Source organism: Amblyraja radiata, chromosome 9 (assembly GCF_010909765.2).
Source record: "Amblyraja radiata isolate CabotCenter1 chromosome 9, sAmbRad1.1.pri, whole genome shotgun sequence".
Lineage (NCBI taxonomy): Eukaryota > Metazoa > Chordata > Chondrichthyes > Rajiformes > Rajidae > Amblyraja > Amblyraja radiata.
In genome coordinates, this window is record NC_045964.1 from 17186058 (window position 1) to 17204265 (window position 18208).

General features: G+C 47.5%; 1 pseudogene; it reads left to right on the forward strand.

Annotated features, from left to right (window-relative positions):
• The first annotated feature begins 866 nt into the window (after positions 1 to 866).
• On the forward strand, positions 867 to 2787 carry LOC116977300 (annotated as a pseudogene).
• The last annotated feature ends 15421 nt before the right edge of the window (positions 2788 to 18208 follow it).

The window sequence follows — 18208 nt, forward strand, 5'->3', positions numbered from 1 at the left end:
GAAAGTAGGTGCGAGAGTAGACCACCAGGTCCGTCGAGCCCGCACCGCCACTCGCTCATGGCTGAACACTAAACAGACACACTTACCCACAAACAGTAGACACAAGACACAGAACACAAGACACTACCCTCCCCTTTATACCGCTATCACCCCTCTCCACCCCAAGAACCGCGTGATCTCCTGGGGGAGGCAAAAAAACGGATAAAAACCCAGGTCCAATTCGGGAAAAAAATCCGGGAAATTCCTCTCCGACCCCAATCCAGGCGATCGACACTTGTCCAGGAGATCACTCAGGTCTTACTATACTAACAAACACGCATTTGTTCGTGTTAATGACAATACCATATTTGTCGAGACGCCAGAACAGTAATCTGAGGCATTTCTTGTGTTCGTCTTCGCTGGAGCTCGCTACCAACACGTCGTCGATGTATGCGTAGATGAAATCGAGGCTGAAGAGTATGTGGTAAACGGTGGAATGATTGCGCTGCGTTTCGTAAACCAAACGGCATCCATAGAAATTCGAACATCCTGAATGGAGTGACCACGGCTATCTTTGGAGTATCGGCAGGCTCAACCGGAATTTGATAATATGCGCGCACGAGATCGATGCTTGCGAACACCCACTTACCCTGTAGGCTTGCAGAGAAATCCTGCAAATGTGGGATACTGTAGCGATCTGGAATAGTGACATTGTTTAGTGAACGGTAGTCGCTGCAGGGTCACCAATTTCCGGCAGACTTCCTCAGGACCATGTGAAGAGGTGATGCCCAGCAGCTCTTAGACCTGCGGATGAACCCGAGCTTCAACCTATGGTCAAATTCCACCTTTGCAACGGCTGACAGTGGCGTCAGGAGCTTTCTGGACAAGAGATTTCAGACTCATCAGACATGCAGAGCACGGCAAATTACCTCTGGCTCACCTCTGACATTGTTGGCCACGGAGCCACTGCTAAGAGACCTGTACGCCGTCAAAGTATTCAACAACATCAGCTTCCTGCGGCCGATTAAAGTCCAGATGCAGAGTTTGTGGTCCTTCGGAGTCTGCATCATAAAAACATTGTAAAGCTTTTTGCTGTGGAAGAGGAGTATACCAGCAAAATTAAGTGCTGTGTGGCTTGTTTTCTTTATTGTGAAGCTTGTACACTGACTTGCAGAGAAAAATTGATTTTTGGCTGCCGGAGCAAGTTCTGATGGTTGCGAATGCATGGGCCGATGAATCACCTACTGGAGACCGGACAGTGTTGGCAGGAGCATCTAAGAGCCTGGAAAACATATGCGGTGAATCGGAGAGGATGGAACGTCCGTTTACAAGCTAACTGACTTCGGAGCTGCCAGGATTTTGGAAAATGATGAGCAGTTTCTCTCGTTTTATGGAACTAAGGAGTATTTGCACCCATACATGTATGAACGTGCTGTGCTGAGAAAACCTCACCAGAAGACGTATGGAGCGACCGTGGATCTCTGGAGTATTGGGGTCACGTTTTACCATGCAGCCACCGGCAGTCTCCCTTTCAGACCCTTTGAAGGACCCCGCAGGAACAAGGTGTCTGGCTCAGCTAAGTGTCGTTTGTTCTTTGCTTTCTGTCATGTGATTCAGTAGACCCTACAACTGGGTCACGTCGGGGTCACCAGTTGTAGGATCTACTGATTCCCACGACAGAAAGCAAAGAACAAACGACACTTAGTTGAGCCAGGCACCTTGTGTCGTGTTTATTCCAGAAGCCGCTTTTACCCACATTCTCACTGATCATAACCCGTGTGCAGATGAGGCTAATTAGTGCGTCTGACCTTGGAGTTGCTATTGAGCTCTTTAGTTTAGTTTAGTTTAGAGATACAGTGTGGAAACAGGCCCTTCGGCCCACCGGGTCCGCGCCGATCAGCGATCCCTGCACATTAACACTATCCTACACCCACTAGGGACAATTTTTTTTTACATTTAACAAAGCCAATTAACCTACAAACCTGTTCGTCTTTGGAGTGTGGGAGGAAACCGAAGATCTCGGAGAAAACCCACGCAGATCACGGGGAGAACATACAAACTCCGTACAGACAACACCCGTAGTCAGGATCGAACCAAGGTCTCCGCCGCTGCATTCGCTGTAAGGCAGCAACTCTACCGCTGCGCCACCGTGACCTTCTCGGGAGGCTGCTGCCGATTCACCAGCGTTGACAGGCTCTATGCAAAACCAACGTGGGCGTGAAGGCGTCACAGATGTAAGTATCTTGAAAAACAAGTCTGTTTGAGGTCATGTAAGTCCAAGGCCAACTTCACTGAGCAGTAAACTTAAAAAGGTGGTAGAGCCTGTTCTACTTTGGATTTTGCAGATGAAGTGAAGCTGCGAGGGATTTCCATTGTGTGGCTGAGATAAGCTACATGGAATAGTGAGAATGAAAAAAAACAGTAGTGGACAGAACATTGTCCCTTGCCTATCAATAGGGATAAGTGTTAATGGTGTACAACCAGTGTTGAACCACATTCAGTTTAAGCTGTCTGAGATCAGGATTGGGAGGACTGCAGATATTGCGTCATGAAGAAGCTAATGCCACATTTACAGGATTAAGAAAAAGTTTATTATACAAAGAATCTACAAGGATGCAGATGGGAGATGGCAAGAAGGGGTGGTGCCTGGTTCTGCTGTCAGGAGATGAGTTGCGTTAAGGAATCCTGAAAGAGAATGACCTGATGAAATGTGTTGCTCCACTGAATTGCGTATCAAAGGTGGATAAGGTAACGCGAGCATCTTTAGATCTAACAGGACTTATTCAAGCTGGAGACAAGGTCCTCTGACCCTGCACCGTGATGGAGTACACTTCACCAGGGTGTGGGTTTGATTGGGACACTCAAAGCCAGCACCTCCCATGAGATCAGCCTACCCAGGGAAAAGGTAGTATAAGCGAGTTTGGTATTCCGAAAACCGCAAGGAATCATGATTTGTCAAAGGTCATTTGTAGAGCCAGGATTTTGCCATAAATGCCATGTGCCTTTTATGCCTTTTTTGATGATTTCACCAGGATAATGCCTTTTTCACATTTGAGTTCCTAAATCAGCCTTTTTTTGCCGTTTTGCTAGAAGGTCGTGCTATTTTCTCTCGTTGTACCGTGATTACAATGACGTTTTCTATGTTAACACGTTAATATTAATGTTATTATTAACTTGTTAACATAGTATAACTTAAAAGAAAATTTCCACCACCAGGTTGAAACCAGGGGCACCACCGTCGGTCGTTCACTCGTTCGTGCCACTGCATGTCGGTTCAGTTTTCTCCAAGATCTATTTAAGAAAGAACTGCAGAACTGCAGAAAAATTGAAGGTAGACAAAAAATGCTGGAGAAACAGCGGGTGAGACAGCATCTATGGAGGGAAGGAATAGGCGACGTTTCGGGTCAAGACTTCTTCAGACTGATGTCTGCAGTTGTTTTGATTGTCCTTTAGGTGAGAGGGGCAAAGTTTAAAAGAGATGTGCAGGGAAAATATTTTACACAGAGGGTGGTGAGTGCCTGCAATGCACTGCCAGGATTGGAGGTTAAAGCAGATACGATAGTATCATTTAAAAGACAGTAGGACTAGAAGGAGAGCTGGGAAGGGGATGGGGAGGAGGGAAAAGACAAGGGGTATCTAAAATTAGAGAAATCAATGTTGATACCGCTGGGGTGCAGACTACCCAAGCGAAATACATAAGCTTGTCTCCTCACTACATTTACTGCTGGTGCCTGGTTCTGCTGTCAGGAGATGAATCTGAGTTTGCAAGTGATTTATTCAAGGCATTCATTGACGCTGGAATGCTACTGTGGAAATTGGAGGTTTTTTAGAGAAATACACAGAGGAACATATACCAAGCGAGTCTTCATTATGGAAAAATTATGTTGACAGCAACTTCAACATAGTCGTGCAGAAAATTAGAGATGACGTTGCATGCAACAAAATATGGATCCCAATAGGCGAGACAGCCAATGTTGTGGGGAGATATGTTGCCAATGTGGTCATCGGTACACTGGAGGCAGGTCAACCATCAAAGGAGTATTTGTTGACATCGGAAGTATTGGGGAAGTCAAACAGCTCAACTATTGCTCAGTTGTTTACATCTTCATTTGCTGTACTTTGGCCAGAAAGTATAATACACGAGAATGTACTTCTGTTTGTGACATAAAGTTTGATTCCCCAAAATGTTGCATTTGACATGCTTAGCTCAGGACTTCATAGAATTGCCAAACACAGATGTAGCTTGTTTCCAAATGTCGATCGCCTAGACAATGTCAAGAAAATCTTCCTCAAAGTACCGTCACTTGTGCAGTTGTTCAAGGAAATGGCACCCGAGATTCCGCTACCTCCTTAGCCCATTTTGACTAGGTGGGGTACATGGCTTTCTGTTGTATTCCATTATGCTGCAAATTTTGAAGAGATAAAAGAAATCATCAACTGCTTTGAAGAAGAAGAATCTGCTGCAATCAGGATCGTCAGTGAAATCATGCAGAAAAAGTCCCTCCACCGCGATCTTGTGTTTATTGCTCCCAATTTTGCAAACTTCCCACAACCTACCGCTTCCCTTGAGAAATGTGGTGAAACATTAGTGAATAACTTGCAGATTTTCAACAAAGTAACTGACAATATTTGTAAAGTTCTTGGCGATGTAGGTAAAGACATACCAGGAAAATGTGAGAGAGTGATTTTAGCTAACAAAGATCTTGAAGAAATGCAAAACATAGCTTAGGTTCTCAAAGGTAGTTGTAATGCACAAGATATCAACATGAATATAGAGTCTGTAGCTTGTTTCGGGTATGCACCTGTGACCTCAGCTGGGGCGAAAAACGTTTTTCACAACTGAAGCATATTCTGTCTGACAGACGGCATAGTATAACACCAGATAATTTGAAACAAATGCCAGTAATTATGTGCAACCAGGCAACTTTGGCCATCTATTGTAGTACACCTTTATATAATTATTTTTTACCATTTTTTGGTGGTGGAAATAATTGCCTTTTTATACCTTTTTTTGTCAATAAATGCCTTTTTCGTGTCTTTTTGTAATTTAATTTTGCCTTTTTGCCTGCCTATTTCAAAGTTTTTTAGTGCCTAAACATCCTGGCTCTAGTCATTTGTGAAAAAGAAAAATCGAACGAAGTGCTAGCTGTATAAACTGTGTATAAATTGTTAACTATTGTACCGATGAATTAGTCTAGAATTCTGTCAACTCAATAGCTTCCTTTCTTGTTCAGCTGTTCACCCACTACTTACACAGTCCCAGTTCATTAATCTGCAATTATGAGATATTTAAAACGTTAAAGAATTTATTAGTTTCATTTAATCCTTAATGTGTTTGCTACTGGAATAAGAAAATATTACTTGTGTTTGAAACGTTTTCTTATTTTTATTCATAATTTATGTGTAAAAATATATTTAATCTGAAGAACGGGGGTGCCAGGTAGCGGGAGAGAGGGGTGTAACAGCGAGAGAGCGGGGGCAGATGCGAGTGTGAGACAGGGGGAGAGACTGGACTGGCGGAGAGACGTTCTCGGCAGCTGAGCTGCTGCGTGTACAGACCTGCGTTTCATCCATAGTCAGGATCGAACCCGGGTCTCCGGCGCTGCAAGCACTTTTGAATTCCTACAGGACTGTCCTCGTCCCCTCCTGAGTGTCTCATCCCTGTCTGGGGGCGGCTGGAGATGTCCGGGGTGACCCGGGACTGACGGGACACCAGCCCGGAGCAGTGGCCGCTCCAGGCTTACAGCCAGCGCGGAGAAGAAGCGCTAATTCCTGCTCAACTCTGCTCCAACTCCCGAGCAACCCGTTCCCCGAAGGGCCGGGGACCGTCAGCTGCCCCTCTTGCCTTATCCAGTGGCTGTCGGTTAACCTCCTCGGTGCCGGCAGAAACCAAGCACCAGTCATGAACGGGGATACACACAAAATGCTGGAGTAACTCAGCGGGACAGGCAGCATCATTGGAGGAAAGGAATAGGTGACGTTTTGGGTCCAGACCCTTCTCCAGAGATGTTGCACACCCGTGACTCATGACGTAATCTTCCTGCCAAACGCGTCACTTGCCCGATCCAGTTCTACTAATTAGGGTTCTATCACTGGCCTAACCACCAGATGGCGCCACATCACCCCCCCCCCCAGAATCGGAGTAACAAAAACGAACAGGCAGACGAACGAGGCGTTGCCCTCTCACTTTGACCAGCAGGGATTGAGCCCAGATGAAATCGGCGCCCAGCAACGGCTGTGAGACGGCGGTGGTAAAAGTCCAAGTAAAATGGCAGAAGCCGAAGATGAGAGGGACCGTGCGAACTCCATACATCTGGATGGAGCTGCCATTAACCATTGTAAGAGAAGGTCCCCGCTTACCAGAATGAGTGTTGAGTCCTGACGGGGGCAAAACACTGACCTCTGCACCCGTGTCGAGGAAGCGCCGCCCTGAATGAAGGTTCCAGGCATAGAGGCGATGTTTCAAGCCCACCGCAGCAGCCACTGCTGGCGGCCGGCTGCGGCGTTTCCCGTAAACGTGCAGGGTGGGCGGCATTGACGGGCCTCTGAACCCCAGCGCTGGTGACAGAAGCACCATGACTCCTTACAGGTGTTGCTCACGCCCGGTGGACTCAGGAACTGGTCGCTGGGCCCACTGGGGCACCGCCGACACCTGAACGATAGTAGCACGGCCCTGCTGTTTGGTCTGCCACAGGTCGTCCGCCCATTCCGCAAGCTGCAGCGGATCATCGAAATTCTCACCTGCAAGGAGTAGTCGGATGTCCTCAGGCATCTGCTCCAGGAAAGCGTGCTCAAAAAGGAGACAGGGCTGATGACCATCCATCAAGGTGAGCATCTCCCTCATTAACACGGATGTCATGTGATCACCGAGACCTCCCCCCCCCTACATGTGCATGAGCCTTGCCACCCGATCGCGGTGGTTGAGGTCAAAGGTACACAGGAGGAGCTCCTTGAGGCCCTCGTACTTGTCGGCAGCTGCCGGCAGGCACAGGAAATGTACAAGGTGATCGGCCATGTCCTGATCCAGCATGCCGGCCACATAATAATACTTTGTGTCATCGGCCGTCGAACATGCAGCTGGGCCTCAGCCTGCTGGAACCACACCTGTGGCTGCGATGTCCAGAACTTGGGCAGCTTGAGAGAAACGGCATTCTGTTGAGCCAGGATGTCGGCTGCTTCGGGTTGCTGAGGTAGGTTGTCGGCTGCGTGCATCGTGAGAATCCAAAAGAACCGTTTTGGATCGTCGGGGTCACCAATATTGTCAGACACACGTTTGAGAACAAAGCGATCTTTATTGGCAGATACAGAGTCAGACACTCGTGCGCTGAGAGTGAGCACTAACTGAGTCCCTGCAGATGCAGTTGGGCACACCCGTGACTCATGACGTCATCTTCCCGTGCCCGATCCAATTCAACTAACGAGGGTTCGATCTATCACTGGCCTAACCACCAGATGGAGCCACACACCATTATTTTTCTTGAGGTCAAACCTTCCCTCCTTCCCTAGCCATCAATGGACCTACCAGGCACCGCCCTGCCTGAGGTCATTTGTGGCTGGCATGTGTGGTCCTGGTCTTTTCTCACCTCTAACTCTTACCTCCCCCCTCACCACCCCCTATTTTCAGTCTGAACAAGGGTCCCGAACCAAAACGTCACCCATCTCTTTCCTCCAGAGATGATGTCTGACTCGCTGAGTTACTCCAACACTTTGTGTCTATCTGTGGTATAAACCAGCATCTGCAGTTCTTTGTTTCTGCAGGGTCAGGCTGTTATTTGTCAGAACTTTTCATTCTCACCGTCTAACCTGTGAGAGCTGGGAAGTGGAATTTCATGAAACATATGTTGCATGACAGGGCAAATTTAGTGGCAGTGAAGAGGATAAATGAACAAATATAGCACCATGTCACATGATTCAAAAGTGATATTTAATCCGAACACATGATAACAAGTAAAATGAAGGAGGAGATCCCAATGGGAGGAGGAATGAGTCATCCAAGTGGGATGCTGACACGGATATTGAAATCCATTCTTAGATTAGAAGCCTGCCATTTTCTGGCTGTGACAACTGCTCATTATTGTGGGTTGTTAATTAAGGCTTGTCTCCAGTGATAAAAACAGAGATGGGAAAGCTTGGCTGGAACTGCAGCAAAGATGACTGCTAAGGATGGTTAATTAGATGTGACAATGTATTAAAATTAAAACAAACATAAAATTTCAATTTATCTCGTTATATTGGTGATTCTCATAAGGGGAAAATATGAGGAAATGAAACTGCAACCGTGATTTTTTTTTTTAACGAATGGAAATAATCCGAAAAACTCAGTTATATATCCGGCCTTTTGCGTTGCGCATGTTCACTAGTGTTATCCCAAGGAAACAAAACACAGTGGCACAGTACGGAGTTTGGACGGCTCTCCCTGTGACCCCGTAGGCTTTTTCGGGGTACACTGGTTTCCTCCCACACTCCAAAGATGTACAGGTTGGTAGATTAATTGGCTTCTGTAAATGTGTAAATTGCCCCTGGTGTGTTGGATAGTGCTAGTGTATGTGGTGGCCGCTGGTCAGCGTGGACTCGGTGGGTCAAAGGGCCTGTTTCCATGCTGTATCTCAAGACAGACAGACAGACAGACAGACAGACAGACAGAATCAATTGCAGGTTTTAAATCTACAGGAATATGTGAGCCAATTAAGATGTAATTTACTGCAGGTCATGCGGCATCTGTGGAAAGAGAGTTAACATTTTATAGAAGCTGCCTGACCTAGTGAGTGTTTCCAGCATTTTCTGTTTTTGTTTCAGATTTTTGGCATCTGCCTCTTATTGATTTTTTAAGATACGATGTTGACCTGCTTATGTGCAGGTTTATTATTGTTACGCATACAGAGGTTTATTTTGCATACTGTCCAAACAGATCAGACACACTATACATAAATACAATCTAGTACAATAGATAGAGCAAAGGGGAAGGTACAGAGTGCAGAATATAATGCTCAGCATTGTGGCATATCAGCTCCATAGACAAAGTCCACTGTCCATGGTGGGATAGAGGTGAATCGGAGTGTACCCTAGCTCAAGGTAGAACCATTCAGAATTCTACTAACAGAGGGGAAGTTGCTGTTCCTGAGCCTGGTGGTGCATGCTTTCAACATTCTGTGCTTTCCACCAGATGGAAGGAACCAGAAGAAGGAATGAACTTGACCCCAAAGGTTTAGTCATCTTGATGCAATGCAACACTTAATGAGGCAGTTAAAACCTTGACAGAGTGAAGTGGAACAAGACGTGTGGCACCAGAAATACTCCACGGTGGCACCAAGTTAGGAACAGGGATGACATTTGAAGCAATAAGGATTATGAGTCATGTACTGTTTGTTATCCTGTTGTCACTTGTTATATATAGCAGTGAAGGGGAAATGACAACAGAAGAAGAAGCAATGTGAGTCAATGCACAAAGTTCTGACTCTACAGGGAACGGGAGAAGTGGGTTAGAAGTCTTCGCATTTATTTCCCTTAAGAAGGAACTTTTATTACGTATTCACAGTTTATGTTACTACATTAATCAAAACTACTTTTTATGCAGTTTGCAAACATTGACCATCACGGTGTCAGCCATATCCATGTCACACCCAAAGCCCCGCTGCGACCAGCATTCACGGAAAGCCTCCAAAATCCTCATGGACATTGCGTGCTCCCTCTCCAGGAACACATGGGCATGGACATAACTCCGGATCTTGACAGCACTGGGCCTCTACTCACTGGAGTTTAGAAGGTTGAGGCGGGACCCCATTGAAACTTTCAGAAGAATGAAAGGCATTGATAGAGTGGATGCGGAAAGGATGTTTCCATTGGTGGGAGAGTCTAGGACCACAGGTCATAACCTCAGAGTTAAAGGGGGCTCTTTTAGAAAGGAGGTGAGGAGGAACTTCTTTAGTCAGAGGGATGTGGAGGACATCAGTGGATATTCCGAAGGCAGAGATAGACAAATTCTTGATCAGAACGGGTGTCAAGGGTTTTGGGGAGAAGGCAGGAAAATGGCATTAGGAGGCAGAGATCAGCCATGATTGAATGGCGGAGTAGACTCGAATGGTCGAATTCTACTCCTATAACGTGAGCTTGTGGAAGAGGGGCAGGCGGTCGACTCGGGTAGAAACCTCAACTGCCCACTGCCTGGACCCGTGGAAGTGACAGCTGTCGTGAGATGTCAGGTTTCAGTCACTTGGGGATGGACTCCTGTATTTTTGCCTCCCCCAGCATCCAGATCTCACGTGCATCAAAACTGGCCACGATGCTGTGGTCGCACAGTGTCAGTGCTGAACTGTTCCAACAGTGGCAAAATGGAAAGGAAATCTTATAGTCCTTGATATACAGACACAAGCTTACACACAATGTCACCAAATGTACAAGTTATTACATAGGTCATGTGAAGGCTGCAATGTGGTTGATTCTGTCCTCAATTGTGTTTGTAAGTGTAAGTATCTGAGCTAGAACTTGTTAACAACTTGCAGAATGCTGATAGACTTTTACTCCACAAAAGCATATTTGTTGTGCAATGCATTTATCGTGGGACCACACACAAATTGGAGGAACAGCACCTCATATTTCATTTGGGCAGCTTACAACCCAGTGGTATGAATATTGTTTTTTCTCATTTCCAGTAACTCCTGCATTCCCTCCCCCCCCCCCCCCCCCACTGTTCACATCCTTGTATCCCTCTCGTTAGTCCATCTTCCCCAGCCAATTGGGCCATTATGGACTCCACCCTTTCTGAGGCCGTCCATAGCCGACCCTGATTTGTTCTGGCCTTTTCTCGCTTCCAGTACTCCCCCCCCCCCCCACTTAGCCCCCACCTCTACCTTTCAGAATGAAGAACAGTTCTGACCTGAAATGTTACCTATACCTTGTCTTCTGAGATGCTGCCTGACCCGCTGAGTAACTCCAGCATTGTGTGTCTACATTCATTCATCAGATGGTTCATGCTAAACAGCATGGGATGGTACAATCAAAGGGAAATGTTCCATCAATGCTCCTGTGCTCCTGGTGTGATGGGTGCATAGGAAGGCAGTGAACCACACGCTTTCATCTTGGAAAAATAAAACCTTATCACACGAGCAACCAATCTAACACAGGTTCAGGGTTACATTGCTGAGAACTCATCATAACCTGAACAATTTTCACGTCGGAAATGCAGCTTCACAGAAATCTATTGAAATAAAATCATAGGCCAGCACGGTGATGCAGCGGTAGAGTTGCTGCCTTAAAGCTGCAGGGACCTGGGTTGCATCCTGGTGGTGCCTATAACCCTGTAGCAGCTGGCCAATCCATCACGCCAGCTTCCCAAACGCTCGTTTGTACCTATAGGCTGTTAATAAGTAACCTGGCAAGGACCCAGAACAAAATCGCATGACCATTTCAGCATCTCAAGAAGAGCAGCGTACGCAAAGCAGTAAGCTGACCATCAAAGTGGCCATAAACCCCCTCCAGCCCACTCAATTGTCAAAGTCGACAGCACAATGCTGTGGCAGAATCACCATCACACTGAGCCTCTGTGCGCCAACTCACTTGTGCACCAACTCACAAAAGCAGGCCAGCACCTTTCATTCCAGTAGTTGGAGGGAGATTAGCGATACAAACCCCATAGTCCATTGTCAAAACCTCTGGGTTTTTTAAAAATGCACTATCTTATTGTCCATTAATATGGACAATGTTAATGGACAATCACATAGTCCATAGTCTATTGGACAATAGTTCTGCATCGGGACTATGCTGTTGAATAGTTCTGCATCGGGCCAACCGGGCCCAATTCCCACACTCCCTTTATAATCTCACTGGGACCCATTCCCTCACTCCCTGTAAACACTCCAGACCCCTATTTCCACACTCCCTTTCTCTTTATGTTTAAGAAGAAACTGCAGATGCTGGAAAATCGAAGGTAGACAAAAAGGCTGGAGAAACTCTATGGAGCGCAGGAAATAGGCAACGTTTCGGGTCAAGGAAGGGTTTTGACCCTAACGTTGCATATTTCCTTCGCTCCATGGATGCTGCCTCACCCGCTGAGTTTCTCCAGCCTTTTTGTCTACCTCCCTTTAAACTCACTAGATTTTGGGGGCGGCACAGTGGCACAGTTGCTGCCTTACAGTGCAGGTTCAATCCTGACTACAGGTGTTGTCTGTACGGAGTTTGTACATTCCCCCTGTGACCACATGGGTTTTCTCCTGGTGCTCCGGTTTCCTCCCACACTCGAAAGACGTGCAGGTTTTTAGGTTAATTGGCTTCTGTAAATTGTAAATTATCTCGAGTGTGCAGGTAGTGCTGGTGTGCGGGGTGATTGCTGGTCGGTGCGGATCAGGTGGGCCGAAGGGCCTGATTCCACACTGTATCTCTATAGTCTAAGGATCCCGGCTTCCATCCTCCCTTTAGACTCAACTGGGCCCCATTGTCACTCTCCCGTCAAACTCACCAAGGCCCCACTCCCACTTTCCCTTTAATTTCACCGTTCCCATTTCCATACTACATTTAAATTCCCTGGGTGTCCCCAACCTTTCAAACTTGCCTGGGCCCTGTCACTACATTCACTTTAAACTTACTTAGTTTATTTCTAGTATGATGCCTTTCAGCTCATCAGGGCCCTGTTTCCAACAGTCCTGTTATAGTCATCTGGGCAGCGTTCCCTTGCTCCTTGAACATCACCACAGCCCTGTATCCCAACTCCCGTTTCCTGTGTAGGAAGGAACTGCAGATGCTGGTTTAATTTGAATATAGACACAAATGCTAGAGTAACTCAGCGGGTCAGGCAGCATTTGTGGAGAAAAGGGATAGATAATATTTTGGGTCGAGACCCTTCTTCAGACCCGTTTCCTGTGCTCCCTTTAAACACACTACCATGCTCACTCACCTGCAGGGGGCCTGTTTCCATTGTAAATGTACTGCGTTTTGTGTTCTATCCTCCCTGTAAGCTCACCTGCTCACTGACAAATGGATTATACCACTGTGTAACATTTAAAAGGACCTGTTTCTGTGCTGTATCTCTAACTAAAGTCCATGAAGTCTGGTAATGCCAACGTCTGGAACACACGAGGTTATCAGAGTTTTACCTACTCTTTTTTAAAATAATTGGTGCACGGCCAATGAAAGCCTAGGCTGACCAGTATTGCTCTCTGGATGGGCATTGCCCATCTTTCTCTATGACCTTTGTTGCTCAAGTTGCCTCCATGTACAATCCACAAATGCAAGGCCGAAACAATGCTGGAATCTGTGGAAGGGTACTGGGTGCTCCATAACAGATGAACTGCCACCTGCTCTGCTTGAAACCCACTTCACCCTGAACTGGCACCCATAAAATTTATCCCTCGAGTCCTATAGTCTTAGTTTGAATGTTGATTACAAGACCCTGTCTAAGGCCATTGCCAACCGGGGCAAGTCTGCTCTGGGACGGGCATTCCACCCGGACCAAATCTGTGTTGTACCTGGCAGCAAAATCTCAGACAGCCTGGTGCTGCTGAGAGATACCATTGCCTACGTGCAGGACAGGCGGGTGGATGCCTGCCTAGTCAGCTTGGACCAGGAGAAGGCCTTCGACAGGATATAATCGCACACGTACATGAGGGACGTGCTCTCCAAAATGGGCTTTGGGGAGGGAATCAGAAATTGGATCCACTGCTCTACACCGATGTCTGTAGTGCAGTCCAAATCAATGGGTGGGAATCAGACAGTTTCCCTGTAAGGTCTGGAGTCAGGCAGGGTTGCCCTCTCTCTCCTGTCTTGTTCGTCTGTTGTATTGAACCTTTTGCCGAGTCCATCAGGAAGGACACGAGCATAAAAGGAGTGACATTGCCAGGCAGTGGGGGCATTCAGGTCAAAACCTCCCTGTACATGGACGATGTCGCTGTCTTCTGCTCAGATCCAGGGTCGGTCCGCAAATTGATTAGCGTCTGCGACCAGTTTGAGTCGGCCACGGGAGCCAGGGTGAACCGCAGGAAGAGCGAGGCCTTGCTCTCTGGCAACTGGCCCGACCAATCTTCCATCTCCTTGAAGGTGCTGGGGATCTGGTTTGGAGGGGCTGAGGCGTGTGACAAGAATTGATTGGAGCGGATGTCCAAGGTGGGGAAGAAACTGGAGCTGTGGAAACAACACTCCCTCTCCATAACGGGGAAAAATTTGGTCATCAGGTGTGAGGTGCTCTCGGAGCTGCTGTACTTGGCGCAAGTGTGGCCTGTCCCTCCCCTCCCACGGCATAGGGATCACCCGGGCCGTTTTCCAGTTCATCTGGGGGTCGAGGATGGACCGGGTGCAACGGGCCACAATGTACAAGTCAGCAGACACTGGGGGTAAGAGCATGCCCAACATCGCCCTCACCCTGATGGCCACCTTTGTGTGTGGCTGCATCAGGCGGAGTGTAGAGCCATGGCACGTGGGCACTAAGTGTCAATACCTGCTGAGGTTCTACCTGTCCTCGGTGTTGCGAAGGATGGGCCTGGCGCAGATGCCACGCAATGTGCCAGTCAGCTGGACATTGCCGCACCATCTGTCGTTCGTGGAAAGTTTCTTCTGGACCAACACCTTTGACCACAAGTCCATCAGGCAGTGATCAGTAGAGAACGCCCTGCAGGCACTACAATGAAATGATTCCATGGATCCTGTGGCGTGGTTCCCAGAGCAGACTGCCCAGCTTGTCTGGCAAAATGCCTCATTGCCAGAACTCACCAACAAGCACCAAGACCTGGCTTGGTTGGCGGTGAGTGGAGCCCTCCCAGTCAGATCCTTCCTGCACCGTGGGAACCTCACTACCAGCGCACGCTGCCCTCGGGATTGCTGCTCTGGAGCGGAGACGGTGGCCCACCTCTTTGCAGAGTGTGGACTCTCTCTGCGAGTCTGGAGAGGTTTGCAAGGGTCCCTGTCACGGTTTATTCTGAACAGCTCCGTCACAGAGGACTCTGTGATTTACGGACTGTTCTCAGGGACGCATTCAGAGACGGACATCAAGTGCTGCTGGGAGGTCATCAACTCAGTGAAAGACTCTCGAGCGTTGTTGACCACCCAACAGAGGGAGATGTCCGTTCGGGAAAGTTGCCGACTGGCCCACTGCAGACTGCAGGAATACATGCTGAGGGACGCACTGAAGCTCGGTGCAGCCAACGCCAAGGCTTGGTGGGGGAGGACCACAGTCTAGAATCCTTCCGCTGCTGGACATGGGGGGCAGGGTGTGGTGGAGACCCCCTCAAAATAAGGGAAGTGATTCCATTCCAGTGGGCCACATGAATGGCAAGGGTGTAGGGTAAAATTGTGATTTGGGGAAACTGTATTGAATATATGTATAGCCTCTTAGAATGTTGGATGGAGTTTTGTAAGGATCATGTATCGTATATATTTATTTCTCGAATAAAGTCTATTTTGAAATAAAAGTTCACTCTTGCCAGACCGCAAAAAGTCAATGGATCCAGGAAGGAAGCAGGAAAAATGGGAAACAGAGCAGGTGGTAAAAGTACTCCAGGATTCCTGTGCTGAAGATCTTCTCATAAGATGGTGAGAAACAGAGGAGAACATGGACTTTGGCCCCTCAGCTGTGGGAGCTTGCATCTCCTGGAGTAGTCAACCAGCAACCAGAACAAAATCAACGCTGATGCCGTCCTTTGATAGCGTCGCTTAAACTGAAAGTCATCACAGCAGGGAAGGCAAATGGAAGCTGCAATGCCCATCTGATTCAGTTACCCGAATACATCTCAGGAAAGAGAAACGGGCAGTATTCTGAAATCAAGTTGACAAAAAACAGCAGGAGGCAATGAAATTTACTCAGAATTCCTAAAGAACGTCTTGCTGTGGCAAAAGGAATTGACAAGTAAAAATGTTTCCCAATCTCTGCACCATAGACACCATTCCAAACATCTGGGGCGTTTATTGTCAGGGTTTAGTGTCAAACAGTAGGGGGCAAGTTGCAGGAGAACTTGCGATAGGAAGGAACTGCAGATGCTGGTTTATACCAAAGTTAGACACAAAGTTTTGGAGTAACTCAGTGGGTCAGGCAGCATCTCTGGAGAAAAGGAATGGGTGACCTTTCGAGTTGGGGGACCTTTCTTCAGACTGAAAATGTTGGGGGGGGTGTATGGAGGAACTGGAGGCCAGAAAAGACCAGGACAAATCAGAGCGTGGTGTATAGGATAGTGTTAGTGTACGCAGATCGTTGGTTGGCGCAGATTCGGTGGGCCAAGGGGACTAATTCCAAGCTGTAGCTCTAAACTAAACTGAAGTGGAACAAAACTGGGAGGAGTGAATAGGAATGGCATGGTAGGATGTTGGATAGTTAAAGCATAAGATTAGTGACACTCCCCAAACTGAAACCTTGAGGCAAACCTTGAGGCAACTGCTTGGCTAAAGGACTTTGCATTCGCTAAATAAAACTGAAACCTTTGTTCCTGCAGAGCCACCAAAGAACTGGTTTTAAATTACTGGTGGCTATTAAACCGGTGTAACTACATTATGTTGAGGCATTGAATTTGGAATGTCAGTAATCACAGTGAATTGGCCTTTTCAATGTTCTCCTTTTTCTAAAACTTGCTGAGACTTGGGACTTGAAATGGCAGATGTCGCTTATTACCTAAACAGGGAAACAATTCCGGAAATTGCAGTCCCACCAGTTTCTGGTGGCACAGGGGCAGAGCAGTGAGCTGATCAGAAGGGGTCTTTAGTCTTTAGAGATACTGCGCGGTAAAGGGCCTGTCCCACTGTACGAGCTAATTCAAGAGTTCTCCAGAGTTTCCCCTGATTCGAACTCGGAGAATTATGGTAATAGCCACTCATAGGTACTCGGGGCTCTCATGGACATTTTTCAACATGTTGAAAAATCTTCACGAGTCTTCACGAGCTTACCGCGTTTCCCGAGTACCTGCCGTTAGCGTTACGAGCTGCTAAGAGACGTCCGGAGCTCCGACGTACCCGTTACATACATTCTACGTGCTTACCATGAGTTTGATTTTTTTTTTAACTCGGGAGAGATCTTGAATTACCACGTACAGTGGGACAGGCCCTTTACAAGCCTTTCAACCCACCAGCGATCACCCATATACTAGTTCGATCCATCACACTAGGGACAATTTACAGAAGCCAATTTAACCTACAAACCTGTAAGTCTTTGGAGTGTGGGAGGAACCCGGAACACCCTGAGGAAACCCACGCGGTCACGGGGAGAACGTACAAACTCCATACAGACAGCACCCGAGGTCAGGATCAAAGCCAGGTCTCTGGAGCTGCAAGGAAGCAACTCTACCACCGTGCCACTTAGCACAGGCATGTGGAACTAATAGTAATAGAAACATAGAAACATAGAAATTAGGTGCAGGAGTAGGCCATTCGGCCCTTCGAGCCTGCACCGCCATTCAATATGATCATGGCTGATCATCCAACTCAGTATCCCGTACCTGCCTTCTCTCCATACCCTCTGATCCCCTTAGCCACAAGGGCCACATCTAACTCCCTCTTAAATATAGCCAATGAACTGGCCTCGACTACCCTCTGTGGCAGGGAGTTCCAGAGATTCACCACTCTCTGTGTGAAAAAAGTTCTTCTCATCTCGGTTTTAAAGGATTTCCCCCTTATCCTTAAGCTGTGACCCCTTGTCCTGGACTTCCCCAACATCGGGAGCAATCTTCCTGCATCTACCCTGTCCAACCCCTTAAGAATTTTGTAAGTTTCTATAAGATCCCCTCTCAATCTCCTAAATTCTAGAGAGTAATAGCTGTAAGAAGGAACTGCAGATGTTGGTTTAAACCGAAGATAGACACAAAAAGCTGGAGTAACTCAGCGGGACAGGCAGCATCTCTGGAGAGAAAGAATGGGTGACGTTTCGGGTCGGGTCGGCCTGTAGAAGGGTCTCGACCCAAAATGCCACCCATTCCATCTCTCCAGAGATGCTGCCTGTCCCGCTGAGTTAAGCCCCTGTCCCACTTAGGAAACCTGAACGGAAATCTCTGGAGACTTTGCGCCCCACCCAAGGTTTCCGTGCGGTTCCCGGAGGTTGCAGGTGGTTGCTGGAGGTTGCAGGTAGTGGAAGCAGGTAGGGAGACTGACAAAAACCTCCGGGAACCGCACAGAAACCTTGGGTGGGGCGCAAAGTCTTCAGAGGTTTCCGTTCAGGTTTCCTAAGTGGGACGGGGGCTTTACTCCAGCTTTTTTGTGTCTATCCAATAGTAATATCTCATTGGAACTAAGGGAAAGGAGAAACTCTGGGATCTTTCTCACCATCCAT